Here is a 17616-nt window from a genome sequence, read left to right as displayed (position 1 = left end):
AATGAATCACCCACTCCAACGCTCACCATCTGTAACATATTCCTATTCTGAAACTGGTTCACCACGATGATGGATTTGTCTATTACCTTATCCAGGTGAAAGACATGATTGCCAGCAAGCAAAAGACTTTTTTGCAGTTTTGTCATCTCTTTTTAGCATCGGCAAAGCTAGTTGCAGTGTTTAGCTTCCTTTGCTGTTCTCTGCTCCAACGATGGACCCAAAAGTAGGTGTGTCCGCACCTGATGGACTGCAGTACAAAAAGGTGGCTCACTACCTTCCAGGAACATCAGGGAGGGGCAACAATCAAGGAGAGTCATGCCAGCAGTGTTCACATCCCACCAAAAATATAGTTTTAAAAATATGATAGAAGAGCACCCTGTAACACCAGCCCTGACAATGTTTCCATTCCTAATGCTAGTCCAAATAAGACTGCCATTTTGAGAGCTCATTCGGAGTTTTGTACAGTGGTAAGAGTTCACTGGGAACTTGTTTGAGGCTGCTGAAACACGCTGCATCTGGAACCCTTAGAGACACCGGAGAGAGGGAGAGCAGGCTCACAGTCCCCACAAACTGAATTCATTTCCAGGTTGCAGAAATGAAATCTCAGCTTGTTCACCTGGCAGCTCTCGTGGGTCTCGAGACTCTTTATCTTCATGATTATCGGTTGCTATTTTACAGAGTTTCATCCAGCTGCAGCCTACTTTGTTACACACTGCGTCAAACATTTGGATTATTCATTTTCAGGCAATATGTGCTCAGACTGCGATTCTGCAACCACCATCCCCCCAACCCATGTGAATTATTGCATGTGACTGTCGATTTATTAACAATTATAGACCTGCTTACAGTGAAGGATTATGACCAATATTTGATGAGTTCCTTCAACTCATTTCATTTTGGACTTTTATAGAGGATCATAAGGTAAACACAATGACTACAGATGTTGGAAACCGGATTCTGGATTAGAGTGGTGCTGGAAAAGCACAGCAGTTCAGGCAGCATCCGAGGAGCAGGAAATTCGACATTTCGGGCAAAAGCCCTTTATTCCTGATGAAGGGCTTTTGCCCGAAACGTCGATTTCCTGCTCTTCAAATGCTGCCTGAACTGCTGTGCTTTTCCAGCACCACTCTAATGGAGGATCATAAGACCATACGATACTGGAACAGCATTACATCATTCAGCCCCTCAAATCTGCTGCACTATTCAATCATGACTGATATGTTTCTCAACTTCATTCTCCTGCCTTCTCCCCATAGCCCTTGATCCCCTTAACAAACAAGAAGCTATCTATCTCTGTCTTAAATACACAACCCACTGCAGCAATGAGTTCCACTGATTCCCCACCCTCTGGCTGAAGAAATTCCTCCTCATCTCAGTTTGAAAGAGTCTCTCCTTCAGTCTGAGGCTGTGCCCTTGGGTCCTTGTTTGTCCTGCTAGTGGAAGCATCTTGTCCATGTCCACTCCATCCAGGCCTCTCAGCATTCTGAAGTTTTAATCAGACTCCCTCTCATCCTTCTCAACTCCAGACCCAGAATCCTCAACCATTCCTCATATGAAAAGCCCTTCATCCCCAGGATCATTCTTATAAATCTTCTCTGGACCCACTCCAATACCAGCACATCCTTCCTTAAATATGGCGCTCAAAACTGCTCACAATATTCCAAATGTGGTCTGACCACTGCCTTATACAGCCTCAGCAGTACATCCCTGCACTTGCATTCTAGACCTCTTGATACGAATGCTAACATTACAATTGCCTTTCTAACTGCCAACTGAACCTGCATGTTATCCTGAAGAGAATTCTGAACTAGGATTCCCAAGTCCCTTTATACTTCTGATTTCCAAAGTAAACTACATCTCCATTCTTCCTACTAAAGTGCAGAAGCTCATAATGTAAGAGACTCTGTCTGGTGAATTGGAGCAGGATTGGAGCTACGTGGGCCAGGAGCAGGCAGGTGGGACTAGTTTTGTTTGGGATTATGTTCAGCATGGACTGGTTGGACTGAAGGGTCTGTTTACCTACTGTATGACTTTATTTAACCCCAGGTCTCAGGGGGAGTGAAGGCACGGCAAACCAATCCTGAGGGCTTGTTATTTCTTATTTTCAAGCAGTGAGTAAAGCAAAGTTAATGATTTCGAGTGAGCAGCATGACAATGCAACTCACTGACACTCCTGTAAAATGCAGCAGGGACATCTTGGATGTGGGATTACTCTCACAATTTTCTGGTTATTAGGTTCCTGGCTGCTGTCTCCTGACAGGAGAGACATTAAATTCAGGCCAAGCGAAGAAAAGAAATGAAATAAATAAGAGAGTAATTGTTTCCAAGCTACTCACACATGCCTTTTCCTTGTAACTGGATCAATACAAGCCTCTTATCTGGGAACTGAAATGGGGCCCCAGGGAGATATACACAAAAATAAAAAAAACTTTTATGAATTTTCAAACTAAATGACCAGTGACGCAAATTAAAGCAGAAACATTCTACTATTTCAACATTTTAAAATTAAATATAAATACAAATATTAAGTACTGGAAATATGCTAAAACCCGCCAGGATCCAAATGAGTGCAAGCTGATGAAAGCTGATTGGATGAGGATAAGTGTCACATGAGCGACTGTAAGAATTGCCCCCAAAAGTTAGATTCTGACCAATCTGCTGTTAATTTCCAATACTTTCTCGGCAAACACTCGATAGATTAAACTTGACAATTTTGATTGGTCTATGATTACGACATTTGTTCTTTGTTCGATGACTCTTTCCCTCATCTCCAAACTGTAAATTAAATCTCCAGCAACTGAGTTCCACACAAACAGCACCAGCTGCTGCAGTTTTGAAGAATATCATTTTTGACAGCTATACTTAGATTTTCTGTCCCCCCACCAAAGGGCCCAGTGTAAAAACCGAATCAGTGTACAACTAGACCTTGTATCTTCAGATTAACATCAGCCATTAATACCCAGCTGCACTGACTCCACCAGCAACACCTGTTCCCACAAGCTGTCCAATTCAGAAGAAGATTTCCATTATTCTGCTCGGAGTCAGACCATTCTCATTGAACAACATCACCTCCTCATTAGAACGGGAATTCTCAGCATTTCCCATCAGACTTTAATGCCCCACACTCCCCATCTGACTACACCACCCTACCCTCCCCATCAGACTGCACCGCCCCGCACTCCCCATCAGACTGCACCGCCCCACACTCCCCATCAGACTGCACCGCCCCACCCTCCCCATCAGACTGCACCGCCCCACACTCCCATCAGACTGCACTGCCCCACCCTCACCATCAGAATGCACCGCCCCACCCTCCCCATCAGACTGCACCGCCCCACACTCCCCATCTGACTGCACCGCCCCACCCTCCCCATCAGACTGCACCACCCCACACTCCCCATCTGACTGCACCGCCCCACACTCCCCATCAGACTGCACCGCCCCACACTCCCCATCAGACTGCACCGCCCCACACTCCCCATCTGACTGCACCGCCCCACCCTCCCCATCAGACTGCACCGCCCCACCCTCCCCATCAGACTGCACCGACCCACCCTCCCCATCAGACTGCACGGCCCCACCCTCCCCATCAGACTACACGGCCCCACCCTCCCCATCAGACTGCACCGCCCCACACTCCCATCAGACTGCACTGCCCCACCCTCACCATCAGAATGCACCGCCCCACCCTCCCCATCAGACTACACCGCCCCACACTCCCCATCAGACTGCACCGCCCCAAACTCCCCATCAGATAAATCACCCCACACTCCCCATCAGAATGCACCACCCCACCCTCCCCATCAGACTACACCGCCCCACACTCCCCATCAGACTACACCGCCCCGCACTCCCCATCAGACTACACCGCCCCACCCTCCCCATCAGACTGCACCACCCCACACTCCCCATCAGACTGCAACATCCCACACTCCCCATCAGACTACACCGCCCCACACTCCCCATCAGACTACACCGCCCCGCACTCCCCATCTGACTACACCACCCCACACTCCCCATCAGACTGCAATGCCCCACACTCCCCATCAGACTGCAACGTCCCACACTCCCCATCAGACTGCAATGCCCCACACTCCCCATCAGACTGCAATGCCCCACACTCCCCATCAGACTGCAATGCCCCACACTCCCCATCAGACTGCACCACCCCACACTCCCCATCAGACTGCAACGTCCCACACTCCCCATCAGACTGCAACGTCCCACACTCCCCATCAGACTGCAACGTCCCACACTCCCCATCAGACTGCAATGCCCTACACTCCCCATCAGACTGCAATGCCCCACACTCCCCATCAGACTGCACCACCCCACACCCCCCCATCAAACTGCACCACCCCACACTTCCCATCAGACTGCACCGCCCCACACTCCCCATCAGACTGCACCAACCCACACTCCCCATCAGACTGCACCGCCCCACACTCCCCATCAGACTGCACCGCCCCACACTCCCCATCAGACTGCAGCCCCCACACTCCCCATCAGACTGCAATGCCCCATACTCCCCATCTGACTGCACCACCCCACACTCCCCATCTGACTGCACCACCCCACACTCCCCATCAGACTACACCGCCCCGCACTCCCCATCAGACTACACCGCCCCGCACTCCCCATCAGACTACACCACCCCGCACTCCCCATCAGACTGCACCAGCCCACACTCCCCATCAGATAAATCACCCCACACTCCCCATCAGAATGCACCAACCCACACTCCCCATCAGACTACACCGCCCCGCACTCCCCATCTGACTACACCGCCCCACACTCCCCATCAGACTGCACCGCCCCGCACTCCCCATCAGACTGCAACGTCCCACACCCTCCATCAGACTGCACCGCCCCACACTCCCCATCTGACTGCACTGCCCCACACTCCCCATCTGACTGCACCACCCCACACTCCCCATCTGACTGCACCACCCCACACCCCCCCATCAGACTGCACCGCCCCACACTCCCCATCTGACTGCACTGCCCCACACTCCCCATCAGACTGCACCGCCCCACACTCCCCATCAGACTGCAACGTCCCACACTCCCCATCAGACTGCACCGCCCCACACTCCCCATCAGACTGCACCGCCCCACCCTCCCCATCAGATTGTAATGCCCTACACTCCCCATCAGACTGCACCGCCCCACACTCCCCATCTGACTACACTGCCCCACACTCCCCATCAGACTGCACCACCCCACACCCCCCCATCAAACTGCACCACCCCACACTCCCCATCAGACTGCACCACCCCACACCCCCCCATCAAACTGCACCACCCCACACTCCCCATCAGACTGCAACATCCCACACTCCCCATCTGACTACACCGCCCCACACTCCCCATCTGACTACACCACTCCACACTCCCCATCAGACTGCACCAACCCACACTCCCCATCTGACTGCACCACTCCACACTCCCCATCAGACTGCACCGGCCCACACTCCCCATCTGACTGCACCGCCCTACACTCCCCATCAGATATATCACCCCACACTCCTCATCAGACTGCAACATCCCACACTCCCCATCTGACTACACCGCCCCACACTCCCCATCTGACTACACCACTCCACACTCCTCATCAGACTGCGCCAACCCACACTCCCCATCAGACTGCAATGCCCCACACTCCCCATCAGACTGCACCGCCCCACACTCCCCATCAGACTGCACCACCCCACACCCCCCATCAGACTGCACCGCCCCACACTCCCCATCAGATAAATCACCCCACACTCCTCATCAGACTGCGCCAACCCACACTCCCCATCAGACTGCAATGCCCCACACTCCCCATCTGACTGCACCGCCCCACACTCCCCATCTGACTGCACCACCCCACACTCCTCATCAGACTGCACCGCCCCACACTCCCCACCAGACTGCACCACTCCACACTCCCCATCAGACAGAATCACCCCACACTCCCCATCAGACTACACCACCCCACACTCTCCATCAGACAACACCACGCCACCCTCCCCATCAAATTGCACCACCCCACCCCCCCCATCAGATTGCACCACGCCATCATCCCCATCAGATTGCACCACCCCACCCTCCCCATCAGACAGGATCATCCCACACTTCTCATCAGACTGCACCATCCCACACTCCCCATTAGACTGCACCGCCCCACACTCCCCAGACTGCACCACCCCACACCCCCCATCAGACTGCACCACCCCACACTCCCCATCTGACTACACCGCCCCACACTCCCCATCTGACTACACCGCCCCACACTCCCCATCAGACTGCACCGCCCCACACTCCCCATCAGATAAATCACCCCACACTCCTCATCAGACTGCACCAACCCACACTCCCCATCAGACTGCAATGCCCCACACTCCCCATCAGACTGCACCGCCCCACACTCCCCATCAGATAAATCACCCCACACTCCTCATCAGACTGCACCAACCCACACTCCCCACCAGACTGCACCGCCCCACACTCCCCATCAGACTACACCACCCCACACTCCCCATCAGACTACACCACCCCACACTCCCCATCAGACAACACCACCCCACCCTCCCCATCAGATTGCACCACCCCACCCTCCCCATCAGATTGCATCACCCCACACTCCCCATCAGATAGGATCACCCCACACTTCTCATCAGACTGCACCATCCCACACTCCCCATCAGACTGCACTGCCCCACACTCCCCAGACTGCACCACCCTACACCCCCCATCAGACTGCACCACCCCACACTCCCCATCTGACTACACCGCCCCACACTCCCCATCTGACTACACCGCCCCACACTCCCCATCAGACTGCACCGCCCCACACTCCCCATCAGATAAATCACCCCACACTCCTTATCAGACTGCACCAACCCACACTCCCCATCAGACTGCACCGCCCCACACTCCCCATCAGACTGCACCGCCCCACACTCCTTATCAGACTGCACCAACCCACACTCCCCATCAGACTGCACCGCCCCACACCCCCCATCAGACTGCAATGCCCCACACTCCCCATCAGACTGCACCGCCCCACACTCCCCATCAGACTACACCACCCCACACTCCCCATCAGACTACACCACCCCACACTCCCCATCAGACAGCACCACCCCACCCTCCCCATCAGATTGCACCACCCCACACTCCCCATCAGACAGAATCACCCCACACTTCTCATCAGACTGCACCGCCCCACACTCCCCATCAGACTGCACCAACCAACCAACACTGACAATCAGACAGTCTCCCCCACTACGCCACGTTGCAACAACACTCCACCCCATCTCCAAGTACATCTTAACCATGTGAAAATGATCTGCCTGCACTGTTACGATAAGCTGCTTTGAGCAGCTATTTCACAAACAACACCAATCCTTCAAGCAATGTAATCCCATCATTTCCAATGATCATACAATAGAGGCACATCTCAGCCACTGTAACAAAGAAATGATAATGACAACAATAATCAGTTATAATGTTTCCACTTGAATTTTACAAACTAAGTTCCCACCTCAAAAGAAGGTCAGTATCTATCTGAGAAAGCAGAATAGTTGTCAGTTTGTCACTGATAAGATCCATTTACATTATTGCATGATCTCAGGTTATGTTTAAAATTAGACCATGTGAGTAAGTAGTCACAAAAATTGCTAATTAAACATGGAAACCTTTCAAAATGCTGTCCTGCAGAACATCTTCCCTGAAACCTTCAGAACTCAGATCATTTCCACTGTTCTCTGCAGATTAGTCTCTACATTAAAAACTTTCAGATCAGAGCTTCTTCTCTCAGTTACATCTGTTAATCCAGTTTTCATTTCTGTACGAGAGAGCTGCAGAGAGTAAAAGATCCCTGCAGTACGCAGCCTTGTGCCAGTGGTAGCTCAGCAGCAGTCAGCTCCTTATTATTCTGCAGCAGCCTGACAAACCAGGGATGCCTGATGGACACAGCATCGCAAATGGTAACAGTCTGCAATCCACTCCATTGCCAGAACTAGTCGAGCACTGGGTCTATCACACAGAGATCACGGCAAACCTGTGAGCATTCACTGCCCCTTCAAAAACATGAGGTTTACCGAAGAGTGGGTGCGGGTGTTAATTGTTCATCCTTTAGTGCCAGAAAATGGAGACTTGTAAAGCCAGATTTTTAATCACCATTCTATTTGGTTTTATGTAGTTATGTACTGCAATCAAATGCCCAGACAGTTCAAGTTCATCTTTGATTACTGAATCACCAAAGATTTTATTTAAAATTAAACCTAATACAATGAAGCACAAACACCAATGGGGACAAACCGCTTTGTTTCTGTCCTTTCCCTGCAGAGTTATGTTTTTTAAAAAAAACACGAAGGCTCTTATATTTTTGTATTAAATTATAACCCATCTTCTTCACAGCCAAGGCCATGGATTGACAAAGTGTTCTCAATATAGCTCATAATGCTGGCTTACTTGTGGAATGTGCCTTGGTTTAATGGTTTTCCTTACAGTCAGTCAGGTCTTTCTTCATTTGCATCAATTGGCTACAACATGGAGCACAGGGCTATGGATAAAGTTCAAATTCGTATTTCCATTATTATCCCAAAAAAATAGATTTTGGTGTTTATTTTACTGTTTGTTCAGCAAGAGAGAGCAATGCTAAGACTTGCCCTTTTTAAACTTGAAAGGGTGCAACATTCAAATGGAATAAGAAGAAAGTGAGGTCTGCAGATGCTCAAGATCAGAGTCGAGAGTGTGATGCTGGTAAAGCACAGCAGGTCAGATAGCATCCGAGGAGCAGGAGAATTGACGTTTCGGGCAGAAACCCTTCATCAGGAATGATGAAGAGCTTATGCCCGATTCTCCTGCTCCTCAGACGCTGCCTGACTTACTGTGCTCTTCCAGCACCACACTCTGATTCAAATGGAATAAGCCAGAAATAAAGAAACTATGGCACATTGTTGGACTGTGAGCTTCTTCGATTGCCAGCACTTGCTAAGTAACTCAATGACCACAAATTAGATATTCCAACTCTAAGCAACATTAAGACATTGTTTCACCCTCTCACCTATTCCTCCAGGGTAACACAGTGCAACAATACTCTTTGCTTGTTATTGCTTGGAATAAATTAGACCCAAATGTTGGGCACAGACACTTGAGGCAATAGAGACAGAATCGTAAAATACCGAGTGCAAATCCAATTCTCAGATCAAAGTCTTGAAGTCACAGCTGTATAGCACCCTTTTACCCCTCCCCAGGCAATATCTTTATGAAAATGGCAGTCCTGGAAAATGCCTGTTAGCTTATATTGGCGTTTATTAGGCCATTACAATCTGCTCCAGCGCTTACTCAATCCAAGTCACCTTTGGAGTCAAGGTTCTACAAAAATGGTCAAACATTCCTCCAGAATATCTGTCAACCTTACAATGTAGACTTGGATAGATGGCAATATCAGGAATCAGCAAATCCCCTGCAGAACACAACCGTAAGTTGAGCAAAAGTGGCTCTATTGGGCATAATCTTGCCTTAGCTGACAGATTGCAATAGGTATTAAAGGGAATTCAGAATAGTTTTGGATGTTAACTGCAAAGATAAATCTAATGAACTCTGATACAATGGATAGTTTTCCATTTTAATAGGGCTATTCAGAGATACCAACAAACAAATGACATATTAAAAACGATCCCCCTTTCTCTAAAGATCGCAGAGAGCATTTTTAATTTAATGTGGACACAGCCAGCATTTATTGCCTGTCCCTAATGCCCTGAAATCGAGTAGATTGTTCAGCTGTTTCAGAGTGCAGTTAACAGTTAACCACATTACTGTGGGTCTGAACACATGTAGTTCAGACCAGATAAGGATGGCAGATTTCCTTCCCTAATGGGCATTAGTAAACAAGATGGGCTTTTACTGAAATTAATTTTCAATTCCAAAATGACTAATTCAATCTACATTCCAACAGTTGCCATAGTGTGATTTCAGCCCATACCTCCAAAGCATTAGCCTGGGCCTCTGGCTCACCTATCCAGTGACACTACAACTTATATGGTACTTATAAAATATAACTGTGGAAGTGAAGGTGGGAACTCTCCATGCCACAAGCTGAAGGTGTGAATTTAGATAAAGCATGCAAGTTTTTTCTGGGAGTATAATTTTACAGAAATGTGATATAGGGCCAGTCCTCCATACTGACCAATGTTTCAAATAAAAATTCATGGGTTTCCCCCCAATTCTGAAATCTAGGTATAGGTATTAGACCAGTTACTGCCCTTTTCCCAGTGAGCTGTGTTATATTACAGCTGCTTCTCTCACTCAAATATAGTTTGAGTTTACATTTGTTGCATTTTAATCATTATTCGATTAGATTCTTAGAATGGTTACAGAACTGAGGGAGGCCATTCAGCCAATCAGGTTCTGCTCTCTCCAAAATCAACTCTGCTTGTCCCACTCCCATACTGTATCCCCACAGGCAAGCAGCTGCTTATCAAATTCCCTTTCAGAAGGAGCAAATCACTGCAGAAGCTGGAATCTGTACTGAAAACAACAAATACTGGAGAGCACAGCGGGTCAGAAATCATTCATGGAGAGAGAGCAAGCTAACGTCTCGAGTCCAGGTGACTCTTCATCAGAGCTGGCACATTTGAAATTGCTTCCACCACACTCTCAGGTAATGTTTTCTGACCTTAACCACTGACTACGTTTAAATGATTTTCACATTACCATTGCATCATTTACCGATCACCTTCAATCCTCTGGTTCTTGACCTTTTCTACAACAGGAAAAGTTCCTCCGAACTTATTTTGTCTCGAGCCTTCATGGGTTTGAACGTCATCAGATCTCATCTCAGCCTTCTCTTCTCCAAAGAGAACAGCCTCAGTTTCATCAATTAACCCTCGTAACCAAAGTCTCTTGTCTCATTCTGATACATCTTTTCTGTACCACCTTTAGAATGTTCACATGCTTCCTAATTGACAGAATACTTCATATTGAGGGCGACCTGATGTTTTTGAAAGTTCTATCATATACTCCGTGTTTTTATACTCAATGGCACAATGATAACTCGAGGATTCTATTTTCCTTACTAGCAACATCTCAACCTTTAATGATTTACACGTCTGCTCCTGGGTATGTCTGTTCTTGTAATCCCTTTAGAATTTAGGTGGTGGTGGAGGGTTGTTTTTCAGACTGGAAGCCTGTAACCAGCAAGTGCCACAAGGATCAGTGCTGGATCTGCTGCTTTTTGTCATTTATATAAATGATTTGGGTTAGCCAATGACATCAAAATTGGTAGTTTAGTAGACAGTGAAAAAGGTTATCTCAGAGTACAATGGGATCTTGATCAGATAGTCCAATGGACCAAGGAGTGGCAAGTGCAGCTTAATTTAGATAAATGTAAGTTGTGGCATTTTGGTAAGGCAAATCAGGGCAGGACTTATACAATTAATGGTAGGGCCTTGGGGAGTATTGCTGAACAAAGAAACCTAGGGTGCAGATGCATACTTCCTTGAATGTGGAGTCACAGGTCGACAAGTTGGTGAAGAAGATGTTTGGTATGCTTGCCTTCATTAATCAGTGCATTGAGTATACGAGTTGAGATGTTGTGTTGTAGCTGTATAGAACATTAGTGACTCCACTTTTAGATTAATGAATTCAATTCTGGTCTCCCTGCTATAGGAAAAATGTTGTTACACTTGAAAGGGTTCAGAAAAGACGGACAAGGATGTTGCTGGGAGTGGAGGCTATGACCTATAGAGAGAGGCTGAATAGGATGGGGCTGTTTTCCCTGGAGCATTGGATGCTGAGGGGTGACATTAAAGAGGTTTATAAAATCCTGAGGTGCACAGGTGAGGTGAATAGCCAAGGTCTTTTTTCCAGGGTAAGAGAATCCAGAACTAGAGGTCATAGGTTTAGGATGAGAGGGGAAACGTATAAAAGGGACCTGAGGGACAACTTGTTCACACAGAGGGTGGTACGTGTATGGAACGAGCTGCCAGAGGAAGTGGTGGAGGCTGGTACAATTACAACATTTTAAAAGCATCTGGATGGGTATATGAATAGGAAAGATTTAAAAAGATTTGGGCCAAATGCTGGCAAATAGGATTAGATTAATTCAGGATATCTGGTCAGTATGGATGAGTTGGACCGAAAGGCCTGCTTCTGCGCTGTATAACTCTTAATTTTTTTAGTCTACATTGCCTATCTTTCTTCTTCCTATCAAAATGAATCACCTCTCTGTATTACATTTCATTTTCCGTGTGTCTATTCATTCCATCAGCCTGTCCTCATGAAGCTTATCATTATTTTCTTCCTCATTTCTAAATTTTCTAATTTGTGTGTTATCTGCAAATTTCGAAATGACACCCTGTACACCCAAGACTGGGTCATTAGTATATCAAGAAACTCAGAGGTCATAATGCCAAGCCTTGGGAAATTACTGTGTCTACAATTTCCTCCAGTCACCACTACTCTCTGATTCCTGTTACTGGCCAACTTTGAATCCCTGCTACCATGTCTGTTTTATTCCACAGGTTTCAATTTGCTGACAAGACACAGAATCATTGAACCATAGGGTTGAATCCCTGCAGTGCAGAAAGAAGCCGGTCAGCCCATGAGTCCATACTGATCCTCCATCCCCATAATCCCCCTACCCTGCACATCTTTGGACTGGGGGAGGAAACCCACACCGACTTGGAGAGAATGTGAAAACTCCACCCAGTAAGTGGTATTTTATCGAATGCCTTTAGAGGTTGGGTATGCCACGTCAACCCTCCCTGTTGCTACAAAAAAACTCAAGCAAGGCTCCCTTTACCTTGAATAAATGGGGTGGCCTTCCCTTTGTTAACCCACTCTGGTCCAAGTGTAACACAAAGTGGGGAGGGATCGAGACCAGTTGGGGATGTGGGGCAGTTTGGAGGGGGGGAAACATTCAGTTAGGGGGTCAGACAGAGTGTGAAGGTTACCAGAGTCAGGAAACACCTTTCACAAGCCTCAAAACACTATACAACCAGTAAAGTAATTGGAAGCGTGCTCATTGTTACACTGTCGGCCAACCTGGGCAGTAACAATGAGTATTTCAGAAATTCCCAGCAGGAACTGGGTGGTGGGGGTAACAGGATGGAACCACTTGTGAGCCCCCTCCCTGTGAGAGGGGAAACTGAAGCCGGTCAGTGATGGTGCAAAGGACAGGTAAATCATTGTATTTGTGTCGAGAGAAACAGCTGGAATGCCCCTCCAGCAGCCCCTGCCATACAGAAAGGTGGGGGACAGACAGAAACCGCCCACAGACTGCACTCACCCCCGGGTTTCACACCACTGACTGGGGGTTGTGGCCTGGCCAGCTGGGAATTAAAATCAGTGTGAACCGTCCGCGGTAGTGCCCCCAGTGCCAGCTGCATTCTGCAAGGGAAGCCGGGGAACTGACCGCGTCTCCAACTGCTTGCACGGCTTTGAACAGCCAGCCACTGTCGGAACACTGCGCCGATAGCTCCGACCGTCCGACCGAGGTGGGAACTGGAGCCTCCGAACGGGACCCTGCTCAGGATAGGGGCTGAGGTAGAAATGGGAGACAGGTCCCTCTTCAGCACTGGGACTTCAGGGATCCCATCCTGGGGAGCGGGAGCGATGAATAACTATCTGAAGCGAATGGATTCTGGACAATCCCAGACAGCACAGCCTGGTTTAGTGTGCGCTGAATTTCAAATACACGCTGGAAATGTGTAAAGTGTCTGAAACACGCCACACACCCCACCCCCCAAACCCAGTGCAGTTTTGGTGAATTCAGTGCAGAGGAGACCCACATAGTTTCACTCCCCACCCCTTTACTAAGCAGACTACATTGGAATGAAATGCGTTAGAGTTTACCATGATCCGATTCTTAAGAGAGAAACGAAAATCAATCCCACTCAATGTTGTAGCGATAATATTCCCCAGTGCGGATGAAGAGCTCGGTGCGCTATCAGGGCCCAGGGTTACACCCGTATCTGCAGGTGAGTGAGCGCTTCCTGGGTTAAAACCAGCCTCAGCTCCTGCTCTTCCCACCGGTTATTGAAAGGAGCGAGTGGAAAGGGAACAGTTGAGGGCAGAGTTTGGACCCGAACAGGACACACAGTTGAGGAAAGCCGATCAATCCCCCCACACTCCCCCCCCCCCCAATGCGAATCACTCCCAGAAAATACAAACTATCAGCACAGAGAAAAGGCAGCTCCTGCATACAGCCGCCTGACTGGCTGTGTATGTGTGTTGGGGGGTGGTCTGTGTGTGTGTGTGTATATGTGTCGGGGGGTGTGGTCTGTCTGTCTGTGTGTCGGGGGGGGTGTCTATGTGTGTGTTGGAGGGTGGTCTGTCTGTGTGTGTGTCGGAGGGTGGTCTGTCTTTGTGTGTGTCGGAGGGTGGTCTGTCTTTGTGTGTGTCGGGGGGGGGTGGTCTGTGTGTGTGTGTCGGGGGGGGTGGTCTGTGTGTGTGTGTCGGGGGGTGGTGATCTGTGTGTGTGTGTCGGGGTGGTGGTCTGTGTGTATGGGGGAGTGTCTGTGCGCGTGTGGGGGTCTGTGTGTGTTTGTCTATGTGGGTCCGGGACAGGGAAGGGGGTGTGGGTAAAGCCATCCCACGGCTGCTCCGCACTGACACCCAGAAATCCCACATCACAGCGAGTGGGAGCAGCCTCAGGAACCGGGCTGGTCCGCAGCCTCCACTCGCTTCACAGTCAGGCAACAGCACGGGACGGTTATTTATTCTGTCAGGGACCTTGTCATGTCCCGGGAAAAGTGCGCTGAGCATCCCACCCCACTTTCACAATTCAGGTAAATAACTAACACGCAAAATTTGATGGGCTAAAGACACGATTTTTGTTGAGGGGAGGAGGTAACACATTAATAAATGATCAAATATAAGCAGCAACATTACCTGAGGTTGGGAAGAGATCCTCTGAGATGGTGCAAATCCTGTGCTGTGTGTGTTCTGATATGAGTTCTGCTGCTTAATTGCAGTCAGCGCTGTTCTGTCTCCCCCTCCCAACCCTACAGTCTCAGCTGATGGATGCTCGACCCACTGCTGGTCAGTGCTGCTTGACACGTGGTGCCGTCAGTCAACACTATTATCATTTAATCTGAGAATGGAAAATGAAGACCGAGCAAGGTGAATGTGGCAGTGAGGGGAGCCCAATCTAAGCAGTGCAACATACCTCCCTAAACACACCCCACCAACAAAAAAAGCCCAATACTGCGGGCCTGAACCTCCAGGCTCTTCCTTCAAAACCTCCCCCTCTGAGCAACACTTTACCCTCATTCACCAGTCACTGAGACCTAGGCGCCTAGATGTTTCAAAACATCTCTCCCTAATCTTTACAAACACAAAATATCTCTCCCTCATCTTCACAAAAACATTTCTCCCTCAACTTTACAAACACAAAGCACTGTCCCTTCTCTTTATAAACACAAACTTCTCTCCCTTGTCTTTATAAACACAAACATCTCTCCCTCATCCTTACAAACACAAAACATCTCTCGTGCATCTTCACAAACACAAAACATCTCTCCCTTATCTTCGCAAACACAAAACATCACTCCCTTATCTTTATATCTCTCCCTCATCTTTACAAACACAAAACATCGCTCCCTCAACTTTACAAACACAAAGCATCAACCCCTCATCTTTACAAATACAAAACATCTCTCCATCATCTTTACAAACACAAAATATCTCTCCCTCATTTTCACAAACACAAAACATTTCTTCCTCAACTTTACAATCACAAACATTGCCGCCTCATCTTTACAAACACAAAATATCTCTCCCTCATTTTCACAAACACAAAACATTTCTTCCTCAACTTTACAATCACAAACATTGCCGCCTCATCTTTACAAACACAAAACATCTCTCCCTCATTTTATAAGACCATAAGACATAGGAGTGGAAGTAAGGCCATTCGGCCCATCGAGTCCACTCTGCCATTCAATCATGGCTGATGGGCATTTCAACTCCACTTACCCGCATTCTCCCCGTAGCCCTTAATTCCTTGTGACATCAAGAATTTATCAATCTCTGCCTTGAAGACATTCAGCGTCCCGGCCTCCACTGCACTCTGTGGCAATGAATTCCACAGGCCCACCACTCTCTGGCTGAAGAAATGTCTCCGCATTTCTGTTCTGAATTTACCCTCTCTAATTCTAAGGCTGTGTCCACGGGTCCTAGTCTCCTCGCCTAACGGAAACAATTTCCTAGCGTCCACCCTTTCCAAGCCATGTATTATCTTGTAATTTTGTATTAGATCTCCCCTTGTCCTTCTAAACTCCAATGAATACAATCCCAGGATCGTCAGCTGTTCCTCGTATGTTAGACCTACCATTCCAGGCATCATCCGTGTGAATCTCTGCTGGACATGCTCCAGTGCCAGTATGTCCTTCCTGAGATGTGGGGACCAAAACTGGACGCAGTACTCCAAATGGGGCCTAACCAGAGCTTTATAAAGTCTCAGTAGCACAACGGTGCTTTTATATTCCAACCCTCTTGAGATAAATGACAACATTGCATTCGCTTTCTTAATCATGGACTCAACCTGCATGTTTACCTTTAGAGAATCCTCAACTAGCACTCCCAGATCCCTTTGTACTTTGGCTTTACGAATTTTCTCACCATTTAGAAAGTAGTCCATGCTTGGATTCTTTTTTCCAAAGTGCAAGACCTCGCATTTGCTCACATTGAATTCCATCAGCCATTTCCTGGACCACTCTCTCAAACTGTCTAGATCCTTCTGCAGCCTCCCCACTTCCTCAGTACTACCTGCCTGTCCACCTAACTTTGTATCATCGGCAAACTTCGCTAGAATGCCCCCAGTCCCTTCATCCAGATCATTAATATATAACGTGGACAGCTGCGGCCCCAACACTGAACCCTGGGGGACACCACTTGTCACCGGCTGCCATTCCGAAAAAGAACCTTTTATCCCAACTCTCTGCCTTCTATCAGACAGCCAATCCTCAATCCATACCAGTGGCTCACCTCGAACACCATGGGCCCTCACCTTGCTCAGCAGCCTCCAGTGTGGCACCTTTTGGAAGTCTAGATAGACCACATCCACTGGGTTTCTGTGGTCTAACCTACTTGTCACCTCTTCAAAGAATTCCAACAGGTTTGTCAGGCACGACCTCCCCTTACTAAATCCATGTTGACCTGTTCTAATCTGACCCTGCTCTTCCAAGAATTTAGAAACCTCATCCTTAATGATGGATTCTAGAATTTTACCAACAACCGAGGTTAGGCTAATTGGCCTATAATTTTCCATCTTTTGTCTTGTTCCTTTTTTGAACAAGGGGGTTACAAAGGGATCTTCCGATCATCCGGGACTTTCCCTGACTCGAGTGACTTTTGAAAGATCTCAACCAACGCCTCCGCTATTTCCTCAGCGATCTCCCTCAGAACTCTAGGATGTAGCCCATCGGGGCCAGGAGATTTATCAATTTTAAGACCTTTTGGCTTTTCTAGCACTCTCTCTTTTGTAATGGCAACCATACTCAACTCAGCCCCCTGACTCCCTTTAATTGTTGGGATATTACTCATGTCTTCCACTGTGAAGACTGATGCAAAGTACTTATTAAGTTCTCCTGCTATTTCCTTATCTCCCATCACTAGG

General features: G+C 48.3%; 1 protein-coding gene across 3 annotated transcripts in view; it reads right to left on the bottom strand.

The window, feature by feature from the left end:
- The window catches only part of LOC122562579 (rabphilin-3A-like), a 311952-nt gene that overhangs the window by 136905 nt on the left and 157431 nt on the right, over window positions 1-17616 (bottom strand). For 2 of the 3 annotated variants that reach the window (XM_043715536.2, XM_087999954.1), the window contains exon 1: window positions 14889-14993. The exons of the other annotated variant lie outside the window; for it this stretch is intronic. The gene's annotated coding sequence lies outside the window, so the exon portion shown is untranslated. Of the gene's footprint in view, window positions 1-14888; window positions 14994-17616 lie in introns of those variants that run through there. 3 annotated transcript variants of the gene reach the window in all.

The sequence above is a fragment of the Chiloscyllium plagiosum genome, unplaced genomic scaffold (assembly GCF_037043375.1).
Source record: "Chiloscyllium plagiosum isolate Xiang-an unplaced genomic scaffold, Cpla_swu_hap1 HiC_scaffold_24, whole genome shotgun sequence".
Classification (NCBI taxonomy): domain Eukaryota; kingdom Metazoa; phylum Chordata; class Chondrichthyes; order Orectolobiformes; family Hemiscylliidae; genus Chiloscyllium; species Chiloscyllium plagiosum.
Note: the sequence above shows the minus strand (reverse complement) of the source record. Positions and strands in the feature narration are given on the sequence as shown.